The following is a 20,248-nucleotide window of genomic DNA, read 5'->3' as shown; positions in this document are numbered from 1 at the left end:
GATAAAAACATCATCTGAAACTCTAGAATTCATTCTTAAGAACCCTGAAGAACAAGATAAAATAAAATTACCTAATATAAGCAACAAGATGAACCGTCAGTTGTCCAAACTCAAACAATCCCCGGCAATGGCGCCAAAAAACTTGGTGCACAAAATTGTGATCATCAATAGCGCCATCAACATGGTACGCTCAATTGCAACCTCAACTCTTTATCACAACTTCGCACAACTAACCAGCAAGTGCACCGGGTCGTCCAAGTAATAAACCTTACGCGAGTAAGGGTCGATCGCACGGAGATTGTTGGTATGAAGTAAGCTATGGTCATCTTGTAAATCTCAGTCATGCGGATTCAAATGGTTTTGGAGTATTGATAATTAAAAGATGAATAAAACATAAAATAAAGATAGAGATACTTATGTAATTCATTGGTGAGAATTTCAGATAACCCATCTTCTGTCTCTCTACTTTCCTACTGTCTTCATCCAATCCTTCTTACTCCTTTCCATGGCAAGCTGTATGTTGGGCATCACCGTTGTCAATGGCTACAGTCCCGTCCTCTCAGTGAAAATGTTCAACGCGCTCTGTCACAGCACGGCTATTCATCTGTCGGTTCTCAATCATGTCGGAATAGAATCCAGTGATTCTTTTGCGTCTCGTCACAGTCATCCAATCCATGAATCCTACTCTGAATACCACAGATAAGGTTTAGACCTTCCGGATTCTCAAGAATGGCCGCCAATGGATTCTAGCTTATACCATGAAGATTCTGATTAAGGAATCCAAGAGATAAACATTCAAGCCTTGTTTGCATGTAGAACGGAAGTGGTTGTCAGGCACGCGTTCATAAGTGAGAATGATGATGAGCGTCACATAATCATCACATTCATCATGTTCTTGGGTGCAAATGAATATCTTAGAACAAGAATAAGCTGAATTGAATAGAAGAATAATAGTAATTGCATTAATACTCGAGGTACAGCAGAGCTCCACACCTTAATCTATGGTGCATAGAAACTCGACCGTTGAAAATACATAAGAACAAGGTCTAGGCATGGCCGAGAGGCCAGCCCCCAAAATGTGAAATTAGATAGCATAGGACTAATCAAAGATGAAAATACAATAGTAAAAGGTCCTATTTATAGAGAACTAGTAGCTTAGGGTTTACAAAAATGAGTAAATGACGTAAAAATCCACTTTCGGGCCCACTTGGTGTGTGCTTGGGCTGAGAATTGAAGCTTTCATGTGTAGAGACTTTTCTTGGAGTTAAACGCCAGCTTTTGTGCCAGTTTGGGCGTTTAACTCCTACTTTTGTGCCAGTTCCGGCGTTTAACGCTGGGAATTCTTGAGCTGATTTGAAACGCCAGTTTGGGCCATCAAATCTCGGGCAAAGTATGGACTATTATATATTGCTGGAAAGCCCTAGATGTCTACTTTCCAACGCAATTAAGAGCGTGCCAATTGGGGTTATGTAGCTCCAGAAAATCTACTTCGAGTGCAGGGAGGTCAGAATCCAACAGCATCTGCAGTCCTTTTCAGCCTCTGAATCAGATTTTTGCTCAGGTCCCTCAATTTCAGCCAGAAAATACCTGAAATCACAAAAAAATACACAAACTCAGTAAAGTCCAGAAAAGTGAATTTTAAATAAAAAACTAATAAAAATATAATAAAGACTAACTAAAACATACTAAAAACAATGCCAAAAAGCATATAAATTATCCGCTCATCACCAGTCAAGAACACTCAAGATAGATTACATCGTGGTCGACGTAAGTTCAGCCTACAACGCCTTAATAGGTCAGAAAACATTGAATCAGCTCGTGGCAATAGTCTTGACTCCGCATCTATGCATGAAATTTGCAACTGCAGAAGGGATAGCTACAATAAAGGCAGACCAAAAGATGGCGCGCCGCTGTTACCATGAAAGCCTAAACCTCAGAGGTAGAGGAGAAGAATTCCACACAATCAAACTCAGCGGAGTTCAGAGGCGGGAAGAACTCCACCCACAATCTGAAGGTGAAATAGAGAAAGTCCAGATCGGGGACATTTCAAATCAAACGACCAATATCGGTACAATCCTAAAAGAAGATATAAAGAAATCACTCATACAGTTCTTACGAGATAACGTTGACCTCTTTGCGTGGAAGGCCACAGACATGCCAGGCATAGACCCCAAGTTAATGTGCCACAAGCTAGCAGTCTACCTAAGATCTCGGCCAGTACAACAGAGGCATAAAAAGCTCATACCAGAACACTCCCAAGTTGTGGAAGAGCAGATACAAGATCTACTGGAGGCAGTGTTCATAAGAGAAGTCAAATACCCACTATGACTGGCTAACGTCGTCTTGGTGAAAAAATCAAACGGGAAGTGGCGAATGTGCACCGACTACACTGATCTCAACAAAGCCTGCCCAAAAGATCCTTATCCACTCCCAAGTATAGACGCATTGGTCAATGCCTCTCCGGATATAAATACCTCTCGTTTATGGACGCATACTCGGGATACAATCAAATTTCAATGTATCCACCCGACCAAGAAAAAACTTCCTTCTTAACTCCAAAAGCAAACTACGGCTACATCGTCATGCCTTTCGGTCTTAAAAATGCGGGAGCTACTTATCAGAGATTAATGAATAAGGTCTTTTCAGATCACATCGGAAAAATCATGGAAGTCTACGTGGACAACATGCTAATAAAGACACAAAATGAAGAGATACTATTGTCCAACCTGACCCAAGTATTCGACACTTTATGACGGCATGGCATACGACTCAATCCCGCAAAATGCACATTCGCAGTAGAAGCTAGCAAATTCTTGGGTTTTATGCTCACACAAAGAGGAATCGAAGCAAACCCAGATAAATGCTGGGCCATACTCAACATGAAGAGTCCAACTTGTGTCAAAGAGGTACAACAACTCAACGGGAGGTTAGCAGCCTTGTCCAGATTTCTAGCTGGATCGGCAATAAGATCTCTTTCCTTCTACGCCACTCTAAGGAAGGGAAAGAAGTTTGAATGGACAACGGAGTGCGAGCATGCCTTCCAAGATTTCAAAAGGTTCCTGGGACAGCCACCTATCCTAACTCGGCCACGGGAAGGAGAACTACTCATATTGTACCCCGCAGTAGGAAGTCGGGCAGTAACCTCAGCACTAGTTCGTGAAGACGACAGTGGGCAACAACCCGTATACTTCATTAGTAAAGCATTACAAGGAGCCGAGCCGAACTACCAAAAAATAGAAAAGTTTGCCTACACCCTCAAACTAACATCTCGATGACTTCGTCCATACTTCCAAGCCCACACCATTAGGGTTCGGACCAACTAGCCTATAAAAGGGATTTTATAGATAATAGACCTGGCGGGCAGATTCTTGCAATGGGCAGTCGAGTGGTCCGAATTTGATCTTCAATACGAAGCTCGGACAGCCATCAAATTGCAATACCTGGCTGACTTTATTGCGAAATTTACAGACACACCAGAAACCCCCATAGAATGGAATCTCTACGTGGACGGTTCCTCAAATAAAACTAGAAGCGGCGCGGGTGTGATAATTGAAAGTGACCAAGGAACCTAAATTGAACTCTCCCACAAATTTGCGTTCCCTGCCTCAAACAATCAAGCGGAATATGAGGCATTACTAGCTGGTTTGAAGCTGGCTAGGGAGGTTGGAGCTCAAAAGCTTATCATCTTCAGCGATTTACAAGTAGTCACTTCACAAATAGCAGGAAGATACCAAGCCAAAGATCCCACCATGAAAAAGTACTTGGACAAAACCAGGGAACAGCTCAGACAACTCAGGGAATATGAGGTCCTTCACATACCCCGAGAACAGAATACCCGAGCTAACACACTCTCAAAACTAGCCAGCACCAAACCAAGGGGCAACAATAGAAGCCTCTTCCAAGAAATTCTGCAGAACCCATCAATTTCGGAAGAAGAAAAAGTCCTAGCTATAACAGGTCAGGATCAAGGATGCATGACTCCCATAATTAATTACCTCAAAACGGAAGCACTCCCCACAGAGGAAAAGGTGGCAAAAAGGTTAAAACAGGAAGCACAATACTACACTATCATAAACAACACTCTATACAAAAGAGGGATCTCAATACCATTATTAAAATGTGTCCAACTTCCAACACAAAGGAAGTTCTAGAAGAAGTACACAGTGACATTTGTGGCAATAATCTTGGAGCGCAAGCACTTACAAAAAAAGTACTATGGGCAGGATTTTATTGGCCAACTCTACAAAAGGAAGTGACAGAGTTTGTAAAGACATGTCCACCATGTTAGAAACATGCCAACCTTCACATCGCCCCACCAGAAGAACTCATCAGTGTAACTTTACCTTGGCCATTCGCAAAATGGGGACTTGACCTTCTTGGACCCTTCCCTCAGGGATCAGGACAAGTTAAATTCCTCAGAGTAAGGGTAGACTATTTCACAAAGTGGATCGAGGCAAAACCCCTAGCTAATGCCACTGCTCAAAGAAGTCGAAAATTCTTATATAGAAGTCGGGGTTCCATACTTCATCAACACGGACAATGGTACTCAATTCACAGATGCAGGCTTCAGAAAGTTGGTGGCCAACTTGAACATAAAACAACAATTCACTTTCGTAGAACATCCCCAAGTCAATGGACAAGCCGAAGCTGCCAACAAAGTCATATTGGCTGGGCTGAAACGGAGATTACAGGATGCAAAGGGAGCATGGGTGGAGGAGCTCCCACAAGTCCTATGGGCATATCGAACAATGCCACATTCCACCACAAAGGAATCACCCTTCCGATTAGCATATGGAATGGAGTCAATGTTCCCAGTAGAGATTGAGGAAGGATCACCTAGAGTGATCCACTATAGTGAAGAAGCCAACTCCCAACTTCAAATGGAAGAAGCATTTAAACGTCAAATGGCTTCGAGATACAATCAAAAGGTAGTACAACGAGTTTTTAATGAGAATGACCTCATCCTAATCCAGAATGACATCAGAACAACTCGACCTGGAGAAGGAAAGCTGGCAGCAAACTGGAAAGGACCCTACCAAGTCATAGAAATACTTGGGAAGGGCTACTACAGATTGTCCGAACTCGATGGGCGAGAGCTTTCTAGGTCATGGCATGCCTGCAACTTGAGAAGGTACTACAGTTAAGGATGATAAAGGATCTTAGGATAAGGCACACTCTTTTTCCTGAAAAGGTTTTTTAATGAGGCGCCAAGCCAAGACCTACAAATCACCCGACTTAGAGGGATAAAACTCTTGCATGTATATATTTGTATTTTCTTTTTAATAAAATCTATTTAGATCTCCTACAAATGCTAAAGCCTCATTAATCTGAAACATTCATCGTCCGATTATAAAGCTACAGATCGGCAGAAAGTGAAAATCAAATTCACTACACGATCACGATAAACTCCAAAGATGAGAACCAAATTCATTAAAAGGTTGACCAAACGAGGGTTAAACCCAATTTCTACAAAAACGGCAAAGATGAAAACAGAATAACGCAAGAAGTTATAGAAAGTGATCCATAGAAAGGACCTGACGAGGTCCTAATAAAATGGATTGTTGAAAAATAACTTAAAGACTGGCCGACATAAAGAAGTCGGACCAAGTCGCAATAACCAAAGTCATAAGTAAATCCCTGGAAAGAGGTCTGGCCAGCCGTATAAAAGAGGATTACTATAACTTAGAAGGGCCCGACATAATGAAGTCGGCCCAAAAGCATAAAAGTTATAAAAGTAATCCCTGAAAGAGACCTAAACAAGGTTCAAGAAAGAGGATTACAAAAATAACATAGAAGGGCCCGACGTAATGAAGTCGGCCCGAAAGGATAAAAGTTATAAAAGTAATCCCTGAAAGAGACCTGAACAAGGTCCAAGAAAGAGGATTACAAAAATAACTTAGAAGGGCCCGACGTGACGAAGTCGGCCCAAAACATAAAAATTTATAAAAGTAATCCCTGAAAGAGACCTGAACAAGGTCCAAGAATGAGGATTACAAAAATAGCTTAGAAGGGCCCGACGTAATGAAGTTGGCCCAAAAGCATAAAGTTATAAAAATAATCCCTGAAAGATACCTGAACAAGGTCCAAGAAAGAGGATTACGAAATAACTTAGAAGGGCCCAACACGGTGAAGTCGGCCTCCCACAAACAAGTTATAAAAGTAATCCCTGAAAGAGACCTGAACAAGGTCCAAGAAAGAGGATTACGAAATAACTTAGAAGGGCCCGACATGATGAAGTCGGCCTCCCACAAACAAGTAATAAAAGTAATCCCGGAAAGAGACCTGACAAAGGTCCAAGAAAGAGGATCACTAGAAATAACTTGGGAAAGATTAGCACGACGAAGTCTGCCTCCCAAAAACCTTAACGTTATAAAAGGTAAATCCTAACAGAGACCTTACCAAGGTCCAAACTGAAAGGATTATTAGAAATAACTACAGGCTAAAGAGAGAAGGCCAACATACAAGTTGGACCCAACCTCAAAGAATCAAGCTACAAGTATGAAATACAAAGGCAATCCAAAGAGGTCGACAAGGCTCCAAAAAGAACCTGAAAAGGTATAAGGCAAGTGCGGACAAGCATATTGTGAAAAAAGCATGAGATATAATAATAACAAACTTAAGAGGCTACCAAGGTCAGCCCCAAGAGCTTGGAAACTACTTTATTTTTCAAAATAAAGTTGCTAGACAAGCAACTAAAGTAACAGAAAGTCAGAACTACCAGTCACAAAATATAAAAAGGTCAAAAGCCCACAAGCCGGACTAACTACACAAAACATCCAAAATAATCATTAAGGACCCAAAGACTTCCCAGCAGCATCAACACGAGGTGAAAGAGGACGAGTCTGGAGAGGCACCGTATCCACCGTCCCATCATCCCGATTCAAGATTTGACAATCAGGTTCTGACTCAGGATGACCAACCTCGGCTGAAGGAGGTAAAGAGGTCGGCGCGACAGAGGTTTTTGTGGCAGGCATTGAAGGAGGGACCACATCATCATCATCAAGGTCATCAGGAACGATTTTACCATCTCTCACGATGTTGTCTAACTTGAAGAGCGTAAGGTCGAGCTCGGGTGCACGAATTCGAATATGCTCCTTCAGGTTCTCATAAGCAGCATTCACACTGCCTACAAGGTGACCATGAAGCTCAGCATAATCAGCTCGAGCAGACTCTGAATCATCCCTAAGAGGCATCATCTCCCTATAGGTCGTGACATAGCTATCCTTGTGCTTTAATGCCATATCCTCAGCCAATCTCACAGAAGCCGCCAAGGCAAGAGTGCTAGCCTTTTCACCCTCCAATTCTTTCTCCAGCTTGGTCACATTCTTCTCAAGTTCCTCCTTCAGACTCTTTATTCGATCAAACTCCGATTTAGCCTCCACCATAAAAGCTCTCAAAGCATGAATGGGAAGATCTTGGGCCGTCCGATATAAAGCCGTACCCATATGTGCCATCTTGACACTGCTCCGAGTAATGATGTCCAAATGGCAAAGAAGAGAAACATCGTCAGTAGGAATGGTACCATAAGGACCGATCTGCTGATCCACAAACTCGACGGCGTCAAAATTAGGAGCATCAAGGTTAACAGGCTCCACAGATTTTTTGTTTTTTCGGAGGAGGGGCGCCAGTAGAAGAAGAAGTAGCAGCGGAAGTTTGCGAAGGATTAGCCAAACACACCCGAGGAGTAAGGAACATCCTCCTCGGTCCAGGAGAGATTGGGATAGACGGCTTCAACAAAACCTGGGAGGACCCTTCTCCAACCACCTTGGCCGGGACGTTTTGAGACGTGGTAGCCTTCCTCGCCTTCTTAAAAGCCTTCAGCGAATCACTATCCTTCGACATATCTAAAAAATAAAAAATATAGCAGCTTACAAACCAGAAAAGTAAGCAGAAAATAAAACAAATGGAGACACAGTTTATAATACCCAGCACAGTACGGATCAAGGATGGATCCCCCAAAAATCTCTTGGTCTCAAGATGGGGTGGTTTCCCCCAAATATCCTCCAAAGCAGCAACAAAAGCCTGCCCAACCTTGTCTGACATCTCCCATGTATACCTAGATACCACTACATTCCTCTGCCATTCTAAAGGAAAACGAGGCTCGCCATTCTCATCCAAAAAGAAAGGACGATCTCCTTCAACAGCTCGGATCTTGAAAAAGTAATTCTTAAAGTCTCGAAATCGTACATGGAAAAAACCTTATGTCCCTGGGCCGACCTAAAAGAAATCCAAGAAGCTTTCTTTTTGGTAGTTCCAGGCTTGGTCAACATAAACAGATACAGGAAAAGAGTTAAAGAGGGCGTCACACCAAATTCATGACAAACCAGCTAGAAAATCTTAATAAAACCCCAAGAATTCGGATGAAGCTGAGATGGGGCTACATTACAAGACCACAACAGGTCAGTCTCAAAGGGAGTAAAGGGAAGGGTAATGTTCATTTGGCTAAAAAAGAAATCATATGCATAAAAGAAAGGATGCTCCCCCTGGGTCGGAATAGGAAAGCAGACCCTATCGTCAGAATCGGGTGCCACCAACTCATAGTTGCGTTCTTGATTCTCACTACTACATATCTGATGGTGTTTCCTAACCTCCGCACAGAACTCCGAATTAGCTAGAGATACACATAGCAGCACAAGGGAGTCCAACCAGTCAGACATCCCCTCAGGAACCTTAGAAGATGCCCCGACAATATTTTTGCGAGATGACATGGCCAACTAATCCTACAAAACAAAGAAAAGGAAACAGATTACTAACCCAAAAACAAATTCGGGCAATATTGAAGCAACTCAGACAATGCGACCTCAAGCACACAAACAGTAAAAGGAAGACCCCAAGACGCACACCAAGGTCCAGGGGCATCCTTTGGAGGCAATGACAGAGTAAAATCTCAAAAAAGTCTACAAAACCTAAAAATGAAATCCTCAGTAGAGAAAAAATAACACTCTCCAAAAAAAAAAAGCATCCCGAGAAGAAAAAAGTGAAAATCAAAGAAAAAACATCATATCCATCAAAGAAAAGCAATCAACAGGACAAAAGCCATCAAAAGGAGCAACCTTTCTCAAAAACAATAGTTCAAAAAGTAGCGATAGCATACGAAGCCCTAAAAGAGCCATACCAGGAAAATCCACCCAGAAGCATACATAAAGTCAAAAGGAAACCAGAAAACATGCATCACAGTGGTAAACCCAGCATGATAACATGAAAAGATACAACCTTTCGAACATGCATCAGTCAAAATCAAAACTTCATCAAAGAATCAAAAATAGAGCAGCAGATATAGACGGCGAAAGAAAAATCAAAACCAACCTAGAAAAGGAGAAGAGTACGGAAGGAAGTTGAAGACGAAGAAATCAGTAATGGCCGTCGAAAGCAAAGAATGCACTTACGATCACCAAACAACGTTGCAATCGCAAAAATGTAAAACCGAAGGAAAGAAGAAAAAGGGAATTTACAGCAAAAAGCAAAGAGAAGAGAAAAACGTTTCTCAAGAATAAAATTCAAAATAAAAGCCAAGAGAAACGAAGTATCAAAAACCAATTAATGAGGGCATTAAAAAACCCTCCCGCATTCCCAAGGCCAGGACACTAATGTAAAAGCGCACGTTTTTTAGAGGAAACAAAAGAGGAAACATTCCGCATTCAAAAAAGAACACTACAAAGATAAAATTGACATAATGCTCGAGTTTGACTTCACCCGAGAAGGTTCGAAGTCCTAAAACTAAAACTCGACCTCCAAAATAAAGACCGAGCTCGAGCAGGGGCACTGTTCATATCCCGGGTTAAGTTGTCCGACCCGGGATGTTTGGCGATAAAGCGACCGACCTCTTAGGGTTAGACTATCCGACCTTTTCTCAAAGAGCTTGGCCAAATTGCCAGAAAAGCCCAAAAAAGGCACCAAATAGAGGAACATGACCCAAATCCAGAGGCAGCCCAAGCCTACAGAGAGAAGGGCTGTTCCTATAAAGATAAGATGACCTCACTCAAAGATAAGATAAGATTACTAACTTATCTTATCTAAAAAGGTCACTCCACACCATTATAAATACACTGGAGCACCCAGGTATAACTCATACTCTGATTCTACTAGAACCCTGCCCAATACCCTTGCTAACTTAAGCATTGGAGTCCCTTGCAGGTAACACCATCCTTCGGTTACGAATGATCGGCACCATCAACAAGTCCAACAAGTCGGGCACGACAGCTCCAACTAGTATAGAAGATCTCATCCGAGATCGACCTACAGTTTCAGGTAACCTTCGGAACAAAAGGGAAATGAGGCTCGCCATTCTCATCCAAAAAGAAAGGACGAGTTCCTTCAAGAGCTCGGATCTTGGAAAATAATTCTTAAAATCTCAGAAAGACTCATCATACATGGAAAAAACCTTATGTCCTTGGGCCGGCCTAAAAGAAATCCAAGAAACTTTCTTTTTGATAGTTCCAGGCTTGGTCAACACAAACGGATACAGCAAAAGAGTTAAAGAGGGCGTAACACCAAATTCATGACAAACCAGCTGAAAAATCTTAATAAAACCCCAAGAATTCGGATGAAGCTGAGATGGGGCTACATTACAAGACCACAACAGGTCGGTCTCGAAAGAAGTTAAGGAAAGGGTAATGTTCATCTGGCTAAAAAAGAAATTATATGCATAAAAGAAGGGATGCTCCCCCTGGGTCGGAACAAGAAAGCAGACCCTGTCGTCAGAGTCAGGTGCCACCAATTCATAGTTGTGTTCTTGATTCTCACTACTACATATTTGATGATGTTTCCTAAGCTCCACACAGAATTCTGAGTCAGCTAGAGATACACAAAGCAACACAAGGGAGTCCAACCAGTCGGACATCCCCTCAGGAACCTTAGAAGACACCTCGAAAATATTTTTGCGAGAAGACATGGCCAACTAATCCTACAAACAAAGAAAAGGAAACGGATTACTAACCCAAAAACAAGCTCGGGCAATATGGAAGACCCCAAGACGCACACTGAGGTCCAGTGGCATCCTTTGGAGGCAGTGACAGAGTAAAGGCTCAGAAAAAATCTACAAAAGCTAACATCCCAATGAAACCCTCAGCAGAGAAAATAACCCTCTTCCAACAAGCAACGTCTCGAGAAGAAAATGGCGAAAATCAAAGAAAAGTCATCAAACGAGCAACCTTTTTCAAAACATCAGTTCAAAAAGCAGCGGCAACATGCCAAGCCCTAATGGTGCCAAACCAGGGAAATTCACCCAAAAGCATACATAAGGACAAAAGGAGACCAGAAAACATGCATCATAGTAATAAACCAAGCATGGTAATATGAAAAGGTTCAAACTTTCCAACATACACTCACACAAAATCAAAGCATCACCAAAGAATGAAATGCAAAGCAGCAAAATAAACAACGAAGGAGAAAGTAAAACCAGCCTGAAGAAAGGAGAAAGAGCTCTGAAGAAGGACAGAAGCCGAAGCGAAGAAATCTTCCCTCGAGCAAAGCGCAAGACACAGCGTCGAAAAATGAAAAGACAAGCTCCGGGGGAAACAGAAGAACAAAGAAAAGAGGGAAGTTATGGAAAAGAGAAAACCGTTTCTTGAGAATAAAATTCAAAATAAAAGCCAAGAGAAATGGAGCATCAAAAGCCAATTAATGAGGGCATTAAAACCCTTGCACATTCCCAAGGCTAGGACGCTAATACAAATGCGCGCGCTTTCAGAGGAAACGAAAGAAGAAACGTTCCGCATTCAAGAAAAGAACTTTACAAAAATAAAAATCGACAAAATGCTCGAGTTCGGCTTTACCCGAGAAGGATCGAAGTCCTAAAACTAAGACTCGACCTCCAAATAAAGACTGAGCTCGAGCAGGGGCATTGTTCATACCCTGGGTCAAGCTGTCCGACCCGGGATGTTGGACGACAAAGCGACAAACCTCTTCAGGTCAGACTATCCGACCTCCTCTCAAAGAGCTTGGCCAAAATTACCAGGAGAGCCCAGTATTGGGCCCAAATAGAGGAACACGACCCAAATCCACAGGCAGTCATAGCCTATAGAGATAAAGGGCGGTTCCCTTGAAAGATAAGCTGACCTCACCCAAAGATAAGATAAGATAAGATAACTAAGTTATCTTATCTAAAGAGGTCACTTCACATCTCTATAAATACAAAGGAGCACCAGGTATAACTCATACTCTGATTCTACTAAAAACCTGCTTAATACCCTTGCTAACTTAAGCATCGGAGTCCCTTGCAGGTACCACCACCCTCCGGTGACGAGGGATCAGCACCATCACCAAGTTTAACAAGTCATACATAACAGCTCTGACCAGTACAGAAGATCTCATCTGAGATCGACCTACAGTTTCAGGTGACCCTCGGAACAGGATCCAACACTCCCAAGAAACTAAAAGATGTCAGACAGGTGTAGACAAACATATCATTCAAAAAAAGGTTATAATAACAGGACTTAAGAGGCCACTAGAAGTCAACCTCAAAGAGCCTGAAAAGCTACCTTTGTTTTTCCAAAAATAAAGTTGCTAACAGAGAAACAACTAAAAAGTATCCAGTAGTTACCACAAACTACAAAATATAAAGTTTAAAGCCCACAAGCTAGGCTATACACAAAAACACTAAAGAAATAATCATTGAGGATCCAAAGATTTCTTAGCCACATCAGCACAGGGTGAAGGAGGGCGAGTCTGAAGAGGCACTGCATCCACTGTCCCATCATCCCGGTTCATGATCTGACAATCAAGATCCGACTCGGGACGAATAACTGCAGGGGTTGAAGAAGTCGGTGCAATAGAGTCCTTGGCGGAAGGCACAAGAGGGGGATCGACATCATCACCATCATCAGAGTTATTAGGGAAAATTTTACCGTTCTTCACAATGTTGTCCAAACTAAAGAGAGAGAGAGGTCAAGATCGGGCGCAAGAACTCGAACTTGATCCTTCAAATTCTCATAAGCAGTATTGACACTACCCATAAGATGACCCTGGAGCTCAGCATAATTGGCTTGGGCAGACTCCAAATCCTCTCTGAGGCACATAATCTCCCTATAGGTCATGACATAGCTCTCCTTATGCTTCAACGCTATATCTTCAGCCAACTTTGCAGAAGCCGCCAAGGCAATAGCTCTAGTTTTTTCACCTTTCAGCTCTTTCTCCAACTTGGTCACCTTCACCTCGAGCTCCTCTTTTAAACCCTTTCTCTGGTCGAACTCCAACTTAGCCTCCTCCATAAAGGCCTTCGTAGCATGAATGGGAAGATCCTGGGTAGTCCGATATAAAGTCGCCCCCATGTGTGCCATCTCTATGCTGCTCCGAGTAATAAAATCCAAATGGCGAAGAAGAGAAACATCGTCAGTAGGCATGGTACCATAAGGACCAATTTACTGGAACACAAACTTGACAGCATCAAAATCAGGGGCATCAAGGTTAAAGGGCTCAGCTGTTTTCTATTTTTTCAGAGGAGGAGCACCGGTAGGAGAAGAGGTAGCAGCAGAAGGCTGTGGAGGATCGATCAAATGAACCCGAGGGGTAGGAATCATCCCCCTCGGTCTAGGAGAGCTCAGTACCGATGGTTTAGGCAAAACACGAGAAGATGCTTCCCCAGCCACCTTGGCCGAGATGTTTAGGGCCGCAGTTGCCTTCCTCGCCTTTTTAAAGGCCTTCATAGAATCATTATTTTTAACCATCTCTGAAAAAACACAACAAAAACCCAGTCACAAATTGGAAGAAAAAAGAACAAGCTCGACAAAAATAAAACAAACCAAATAAAGTCATCAAAATAGCCACCCTCCAAACTACAGTTTCAGTTTATTAGCAAACGGGACTACTAAAGCAACAAAATGTGCCAAGTGGAAGTCATTAAAACACAATTTTTCTCCAGAAGCAAACAAGCCATTATCCCAAAAGCTACAATACAGAAACAGGCAACAAACATGAAAAAGCCCTAAAATAGGCTCAAACCATCAGTAGAAATGTCAAGCATACATAAGGTCGGAAGAAAGCTGGAAAAGCACATCACAATGACGGGCAAGAAAATACGAAAAAGTTCAAGCTCTCCAATATACACTTAAAGATCAAAACTTTACCAAAGGAAACAAGAATAATACAGGGAAAGAAACGGAAAGGAGAACCAACCTGGAAAAAGGAGAAAGCTTCAAAGAGAGAAACGTGAGGTCTTAGGCAACAAAGGCACCAACAATCACTAAACGGCGTCGCAGAGAGAAACGCAAAGTCTCAGGCAAACAGAAAGGTAGAAAGAAAAGGGGAAAGTTACAGCAAAGAAATGAGAGAAGAGAAACCGTTTTTGTGAAAAAGTTCAAAATGAAAGTGGGACGTAAAGAAACGGAGCATTAAAAAAATTAATGAGGTTAATTAAATCCTCGTGCATTCCCAAAGCAAGGAAACGTGCATTTTCAAAAGAATGAAAATTCAAAGAAAAATGTTCCTCATTCAAATGAGAACTCTACAAAGAAGAAGTCGACAAAATGCTCGAGTTCGGTGACGATTGGATTTTTGACGGTTTAGAATTTCACAAATGAATTCTCGTTGCAAGTATAGTTTCTAAACCAATCACTAATCCTTTCATAAAAAAAGTTGTTTGTCACTAAAACAAACCCCTAAAATTTATAAACCGAAGTATTCAAACCTCGGGTCGTTCTCCCTAGGAATTACAATAAAGTGTCTTGTTATTGGTTGTGAGTTATTTTGGGGTTTTGGATAAGAAGCATGAAAAGTAAATGGCTATGAAAATAAACTAACAAAACAACTATAAAAGGCTCTTGGCAAGATATGAGAACTAGAAGTCCTATCCTAGTTATCCTTCTCAATTGTGATGAGAATTGTTCATTGCTACCACTTAGTTAACCCTTACTAAATAAAGGAAAGTCAAGTGGATGAATCAATTTGATTCCTCAAATCCTAATCAACTCCTAAAGGAAAGACTAGCTTTAGAGGCATTCAAATCAATTAGCAATCTCTCCAATTATCAATCAACAAAGGAATTAGATAACTCAAGAGTTACTAATTACTCTACCTAGGCCAAGAGGAACAAAATCTACACTAAAACTAAAAGAGACATTTCAACAAACACATAAAGTGCAATGGAAGTAAACATTATTAAATGCAAGAATTAAAGAGAGATCTAACTACAAAAGCAAGAGATCAACAATAGAAAAGCAAAGAAGAACAATTACTATGAATTACCTCTTATTGAATTGGAAGAATGTAGAAAGAACAATACTAGATCTACAACAAAATGTAAGAACAACATAAAGGAAATTACAACAAAAGAATAGAGGAAGATGAATCTAACAACAAGGAATTGAGATGTAGAAGTAGAAGAAAGGAAAGATTAAAACCTAGATCTAAGAACTAATCCTAATCCTAATCCTAATTCTAGAGAGAAGTGAGAGCTTCTCTCTCTAGAAAACTACTTCTAACTACTAAACTAAACTAATGGTAACTAACTTCTGTTTCCCCCTTCAATCCTTGGCTTAAATAGCATTAGAAATGAGTTGGATTGGGCCCACAAGGCTTGTAAATTCGCTGGCCCACGGATTGCATTAAGTGAACCATATGGCAGCAACGGCGCGTGCGCGTACTTTGCGCGTGCGCGCCACCATACTTGTAGCAACTATGGCAAATCTTATATCGTTGCGAAGCCCCGGATGTTAGCTTTCCAACCCAACTGGAACCGCATCATTTGGACCTCCGTAGCTCAAGTTATGGTCGATTAAGTGCAAAGAGGTCGGCTTGACAGCTTTCCGGTTCTTTCATTTCTTCATGAGTTCTCCAACTTTACATGCTTTTTCTCCATTCCCTTGATCCAATCTTTGCCTCCTAAATCTGAAATCACTTAACAAACATATCAAGGCATCTAATGGAATCAAGGTAAATTACATTTGGCTATTTTAAGACCTAAAAAGCATGTTTTCACTCTTAAGCACAATTAAAGGAGAATATACAAAACCATGCTAATTCATTGGGTAAATGTGGGAAAAAGGTGATAAAATCCCCTAAATTCAATACAAGATATACCGTCAAATTGGGGTTTGTCATTCGGCTTCACCATAAAGGGATCGAAGTCCTAAAAACTAAAGACTCGACCTCAAAAAGGAAGACCGAGCTCGAGCAGGGGCACTATTCATACCCTAGGTCGAGCTATCCGACCCGGGATGTTCTATTGACAAATCGACCGACCTTTTCAGGTCAGGACAATCCGACCTCTTCTCGAAGAGCTCGGCCAAATCATCAGGAAGAGCCCAAAAAGGGCCCAACAGAGGAACACGACCCAAATCCTAAGGCAGTCCAAGCCTATAGAGATAAGGGCGGTTCCCTTGAAGATAAGATGACCTCACTCAAAGATAAGATAAGACAAGATAAGATAGCTATCTTATCTCCAGAAAGATTACTCTACAAACATTATAAATATGCTGGAGCACCCAGGTATAACTCATAGTCTGATTCTACTAAAACTCTGCTTAATACCCTTGCTAACTTAAGCATCGGAGTCCCTTGGAGGTACCACCACCCTTCGGTGACAAAGGATCAGCAGCATTGCCATCCCAACAGGTCGGACACGACAGCTCCGGCCGCCACGCACAAGCCAGACGCGTCATCTCCGATCAGTACGAAAGATCTCGTCCGAGATCAACCTACAGTTTTAGGTAACCCTTGGAACACTATCCATTAATACTCAAAGCCTTGGATCCTTTTTACCCTTACTTTTTGGTTTAAAGGGCTATTGGCTTTTTCTGCTTGCTTTTTCTTTTTCTTTCTTTTTCTTTTTCACCATTTTTTTCACAAGCTTTGTCATTCACTGCTTTTTCTTGCTTCAAGAATCAATTTCATGATTTTTCAGATTATCAATAACATTTCTCTTTGTTCATCATTCTTTCAAGGGCTAACAAATTTAACATTTATAAACTTCACTATAAGAAATATGCACTGTTCAAGCATTCATTCAGAAAAATAAAAAGTATTGCCACCACATCAAAATAATTAAACTAATTTCAAGATAAAATTTGAAATTAGTGTAGTTCTTGTTCTTTTGTAATTAGGCACATTTTTCATTTAAGAAAGGTGAAGGATTCATGGAATTATTCATAGCTTTAAGACATAGACACTAGACACTAATGATCATGTAATGAAGACACAAACATAGATAACACATAAAGCATAAAAATTGAAAAATAGAAAAATAAGAACAAGAAAATTAAAGAACGGGTCCACCTTAGTGATGGTGGCTAGTTCTTCCTCTTGAAGGTCCAATGGAACGCTTGAGCTCTTTTATGTCTCTTCCTTGCCTTTGTTGCTCTTCTCTCATGGCTATTTGATCTTCTCTAATTTTATAGAGAATAATGGAGTGCTCTTGGTGATCCATCCTTAGTTGCTCCATATTGGAACTCAAATCTCCCAAAGAGGTGCTGAGTTGCTCCCAATAGTTGTGTGGAGGAAATTGCATCCCTTGAGGCATCTCAGGGATTTCTTGATGAGGGACTTCCTCATGCTCTTGTTGAGGTCCATGAGTGGGCTCTCTTGTTTGCTCCATCCTCTATTTAGTGATGGGCTTGTCCTCTTCAATGAGGATGTCTTCTTCTATGACAATTCTAGCTAAATTGCATAGGTGACAGATAAGATGAAGGAAGGCTAACCTTGCTAAAGTTGAAGGTTTATCAGCAACCTTGTATAGTTCTAGAGGTATAATCTCATGAACTTCCACTTCCTCTCCAATCAGGATGCTATGGGATCATGATAGCCCAATCCACAGTTACTTCGGACCGGTTGCTAGTAGGAATAATAAAGCAATGGATGAACTCTAACCATCCTCTAGCCATGGGTTTGAGGTCAAGCCTTCTTAGTTGAACCGGCTTGCCCTTGGAGTCTCTCTTCCATTGAGCTTCTTCTACACATATGTCCATGAGGACTTGGTCCAACCGTTGATCAAAGTTGACCCTTCTAGTGTAGGAGCGTGCATCTCCTTGCATCATTGGCAAGTTGAATGCCAACCTTACATTTTTCGGACTGAAATCTAAGTATTTTCCCCAAACCATTGTAAGCCAATTCTTTGGATTCGGGTTCACACTTTGATCATGGTTCTTGGCGATCCATACATTAGCATAGAACTCTTGAACCATTAAGATTCCGACTTGTTGAATGGGGTTGGTGAGAACTTCCCAACCTCTTCTTTGAATCTCATGTCGGATCTTCGGATACTCATTCCTTTTGAGCATGAAAGGGACCTCAGCGATCAGCTTCTTCTTGGGCATATCTTCATAGAAGTGGTCTTGATGGACCTTTGAGATTAATCTCTCCATCTCCATGACTCGGAGGTGGAAGCTTTTGCATTCCCTTTTCTCTTTTCAGAGGTTTTTCCGGCCTTAGGTGACATAAATGGTTATAGAAAAACAAAAATCAACGCTTTTACCACACCAAACTTAAATGGTTTGCTCGTCCTCGAGCAAAAGAATAAAGAAGGGACAGATAAGAAGAAGAAATGAAGGAGATGGAGGGTGAAGAAAGGTCGGCCAAGGAGGGGAAAAGTGTGGGTGAGGTGTGAAAATGAAGAAGTGATGGGGGGTTTATATAGGAGTGGAAGAGAGGGGTGGCCGTGTGTGAGGGTTGGGTTTGGGAGGGAAAGTTTTTGAATTTTGAATGGTGGGGTAGGTGTGGTGTTTGGGGAAGAGTGGATGGAGGTGATTGGTGAAGGGTATTGGGGAAGAGAAATGGATGTGATTGGTGAGGGGTATTTGGGAAAGGGTGTTATTGGAATCTGTGAAAAAGAGAGAGAGAGTTGAGGTAGGTGGGGATCTTGTGGGGTCCACAGATCCTGAGGTGTCAAGGAATTCTCATTCCTGCACCATTTTGGCGTGTAAACGCCCTTTGAGTGCTAATCCTGGCATTAAACGCCAGGTTGCTGCCCATTTCTGGCATTTAACGCCAGCTTTTCTTCCCTTTCTGGCGTTGAACGCCAACTTGGTGCCCTTTTCTGGCGTTAAACGCCCAAAATGGTGCCAGACTGGGCGTTTAACGCCTATTCTGCTACTCTTACTTGCATTTACACGCCAGTAAGCTCCTCCTCCAGGGTGTTCTGTTTTTAATGCTATTTTTGAGTTTGCTTTGATTTTTTGCAGTTGTTTTTGTGACTCCACATGATCATCAACCTATAGAAAACATAAAAAAAACAATGGAAAATGGAAATTTAACATAGATAAATAAAGATTGGGTTGCCTCCCAATAAGCGCTTCTTTAATGTCAATAGCTTGACAGTGAGCTCTCATGGAGTCTCACAGATACTCAGAGCATGATGATGGCCTCCCAACATCAAACTTAGAGTTTGAATGTGGGGGCTTGGTTTGACTCTGAATTGAGAGAATCTTTTTATGCTTCTTCTCCATGTGTACAGAAATAGATCCGTGAGCCTTAAACACAAGGTAGTCTTCATTCACTTGAAGGACCAACTCTCCTCTGTCAACATCAATCACAGCTTTTGCCGTGGCTAGGAAGGGTCTACCAAGGATGATGGATTCATCCTCATCCTTCCCAGTGTCTAGGATTATAAAGTCAGCAGGGATGTAAAGGCCTTCAACCTTTACCAAGACATCCTCTACAAGTCCATAAGCCTGTTTCTTTGATTTGTCTGCCATCTCTAGTGAGATTCCTGCAGCTTATACCTCAATGATTCATAGTTTCTCCATTATAGAGAGTGGCATAAGGTTTATGCCTGACCCCAGGTCACACAGAGCCTTCTCAAAGATCATGGTGCCTATAGTGCAAGGTATTAAGAACCTTCCGGGATCCGGTTTCTTTTGTGGTATCTTCACCTGAGCCAAGATGTTTAGTTCATCAATGAGAAATGGAGGTTCATCCTTCCAAGTCTCATTACCAAATAACATGGCATTCAGCTTGATGATTGCTCCAAGGTACTTAGCAACTTGCTCTTAAGTAGTAACTTCATCTTCTTCAGAAGAAGAATATTCTGCAGAGCTCATGAATGACAGAAGTAGGTTCAATAGAATCTCTATGGTCTTTGTATGAGACTCAGATTCCCTTGGTTCCTCAAAGGGGAACTCCTTTTCGTTCAGAGGACATCCCATAAGGTTTTTCTCACTGGGAATCATGTCCTCCTCACTCTCTCCAGGTTCGGCCATGTTGGTCATGGTTATGGCCTTGCACTCTCTCTTGGGATTTTTTTCTGTATTGCTTGGGAGAGTGCTAGGAGGAGTTTCAGTAACCGTTTTACTCAGCTGACCCACTTGTGCCTCTAATTATT

The sequence above is a fragment of the Arachis hypogaea genome, chromosome 10 (assembly GCF_003086295.3).
Source record: "Arachis hypogaea cultivar Tifrunner chromosome 10, arahy.Tifrunner.gnm2.J5K5, whole genome shotgun sequence".
NCBI classification, from domain to species: domain Eukaryota; kingdom Viridiplantae; phylum Streptophyta; class Magnoliopsida; order Fabales; family Fabaceae; genus Arachis; species Arachis hypogaea.
This window is presented reverse-complemented; position numbering follows the sequence as displayed.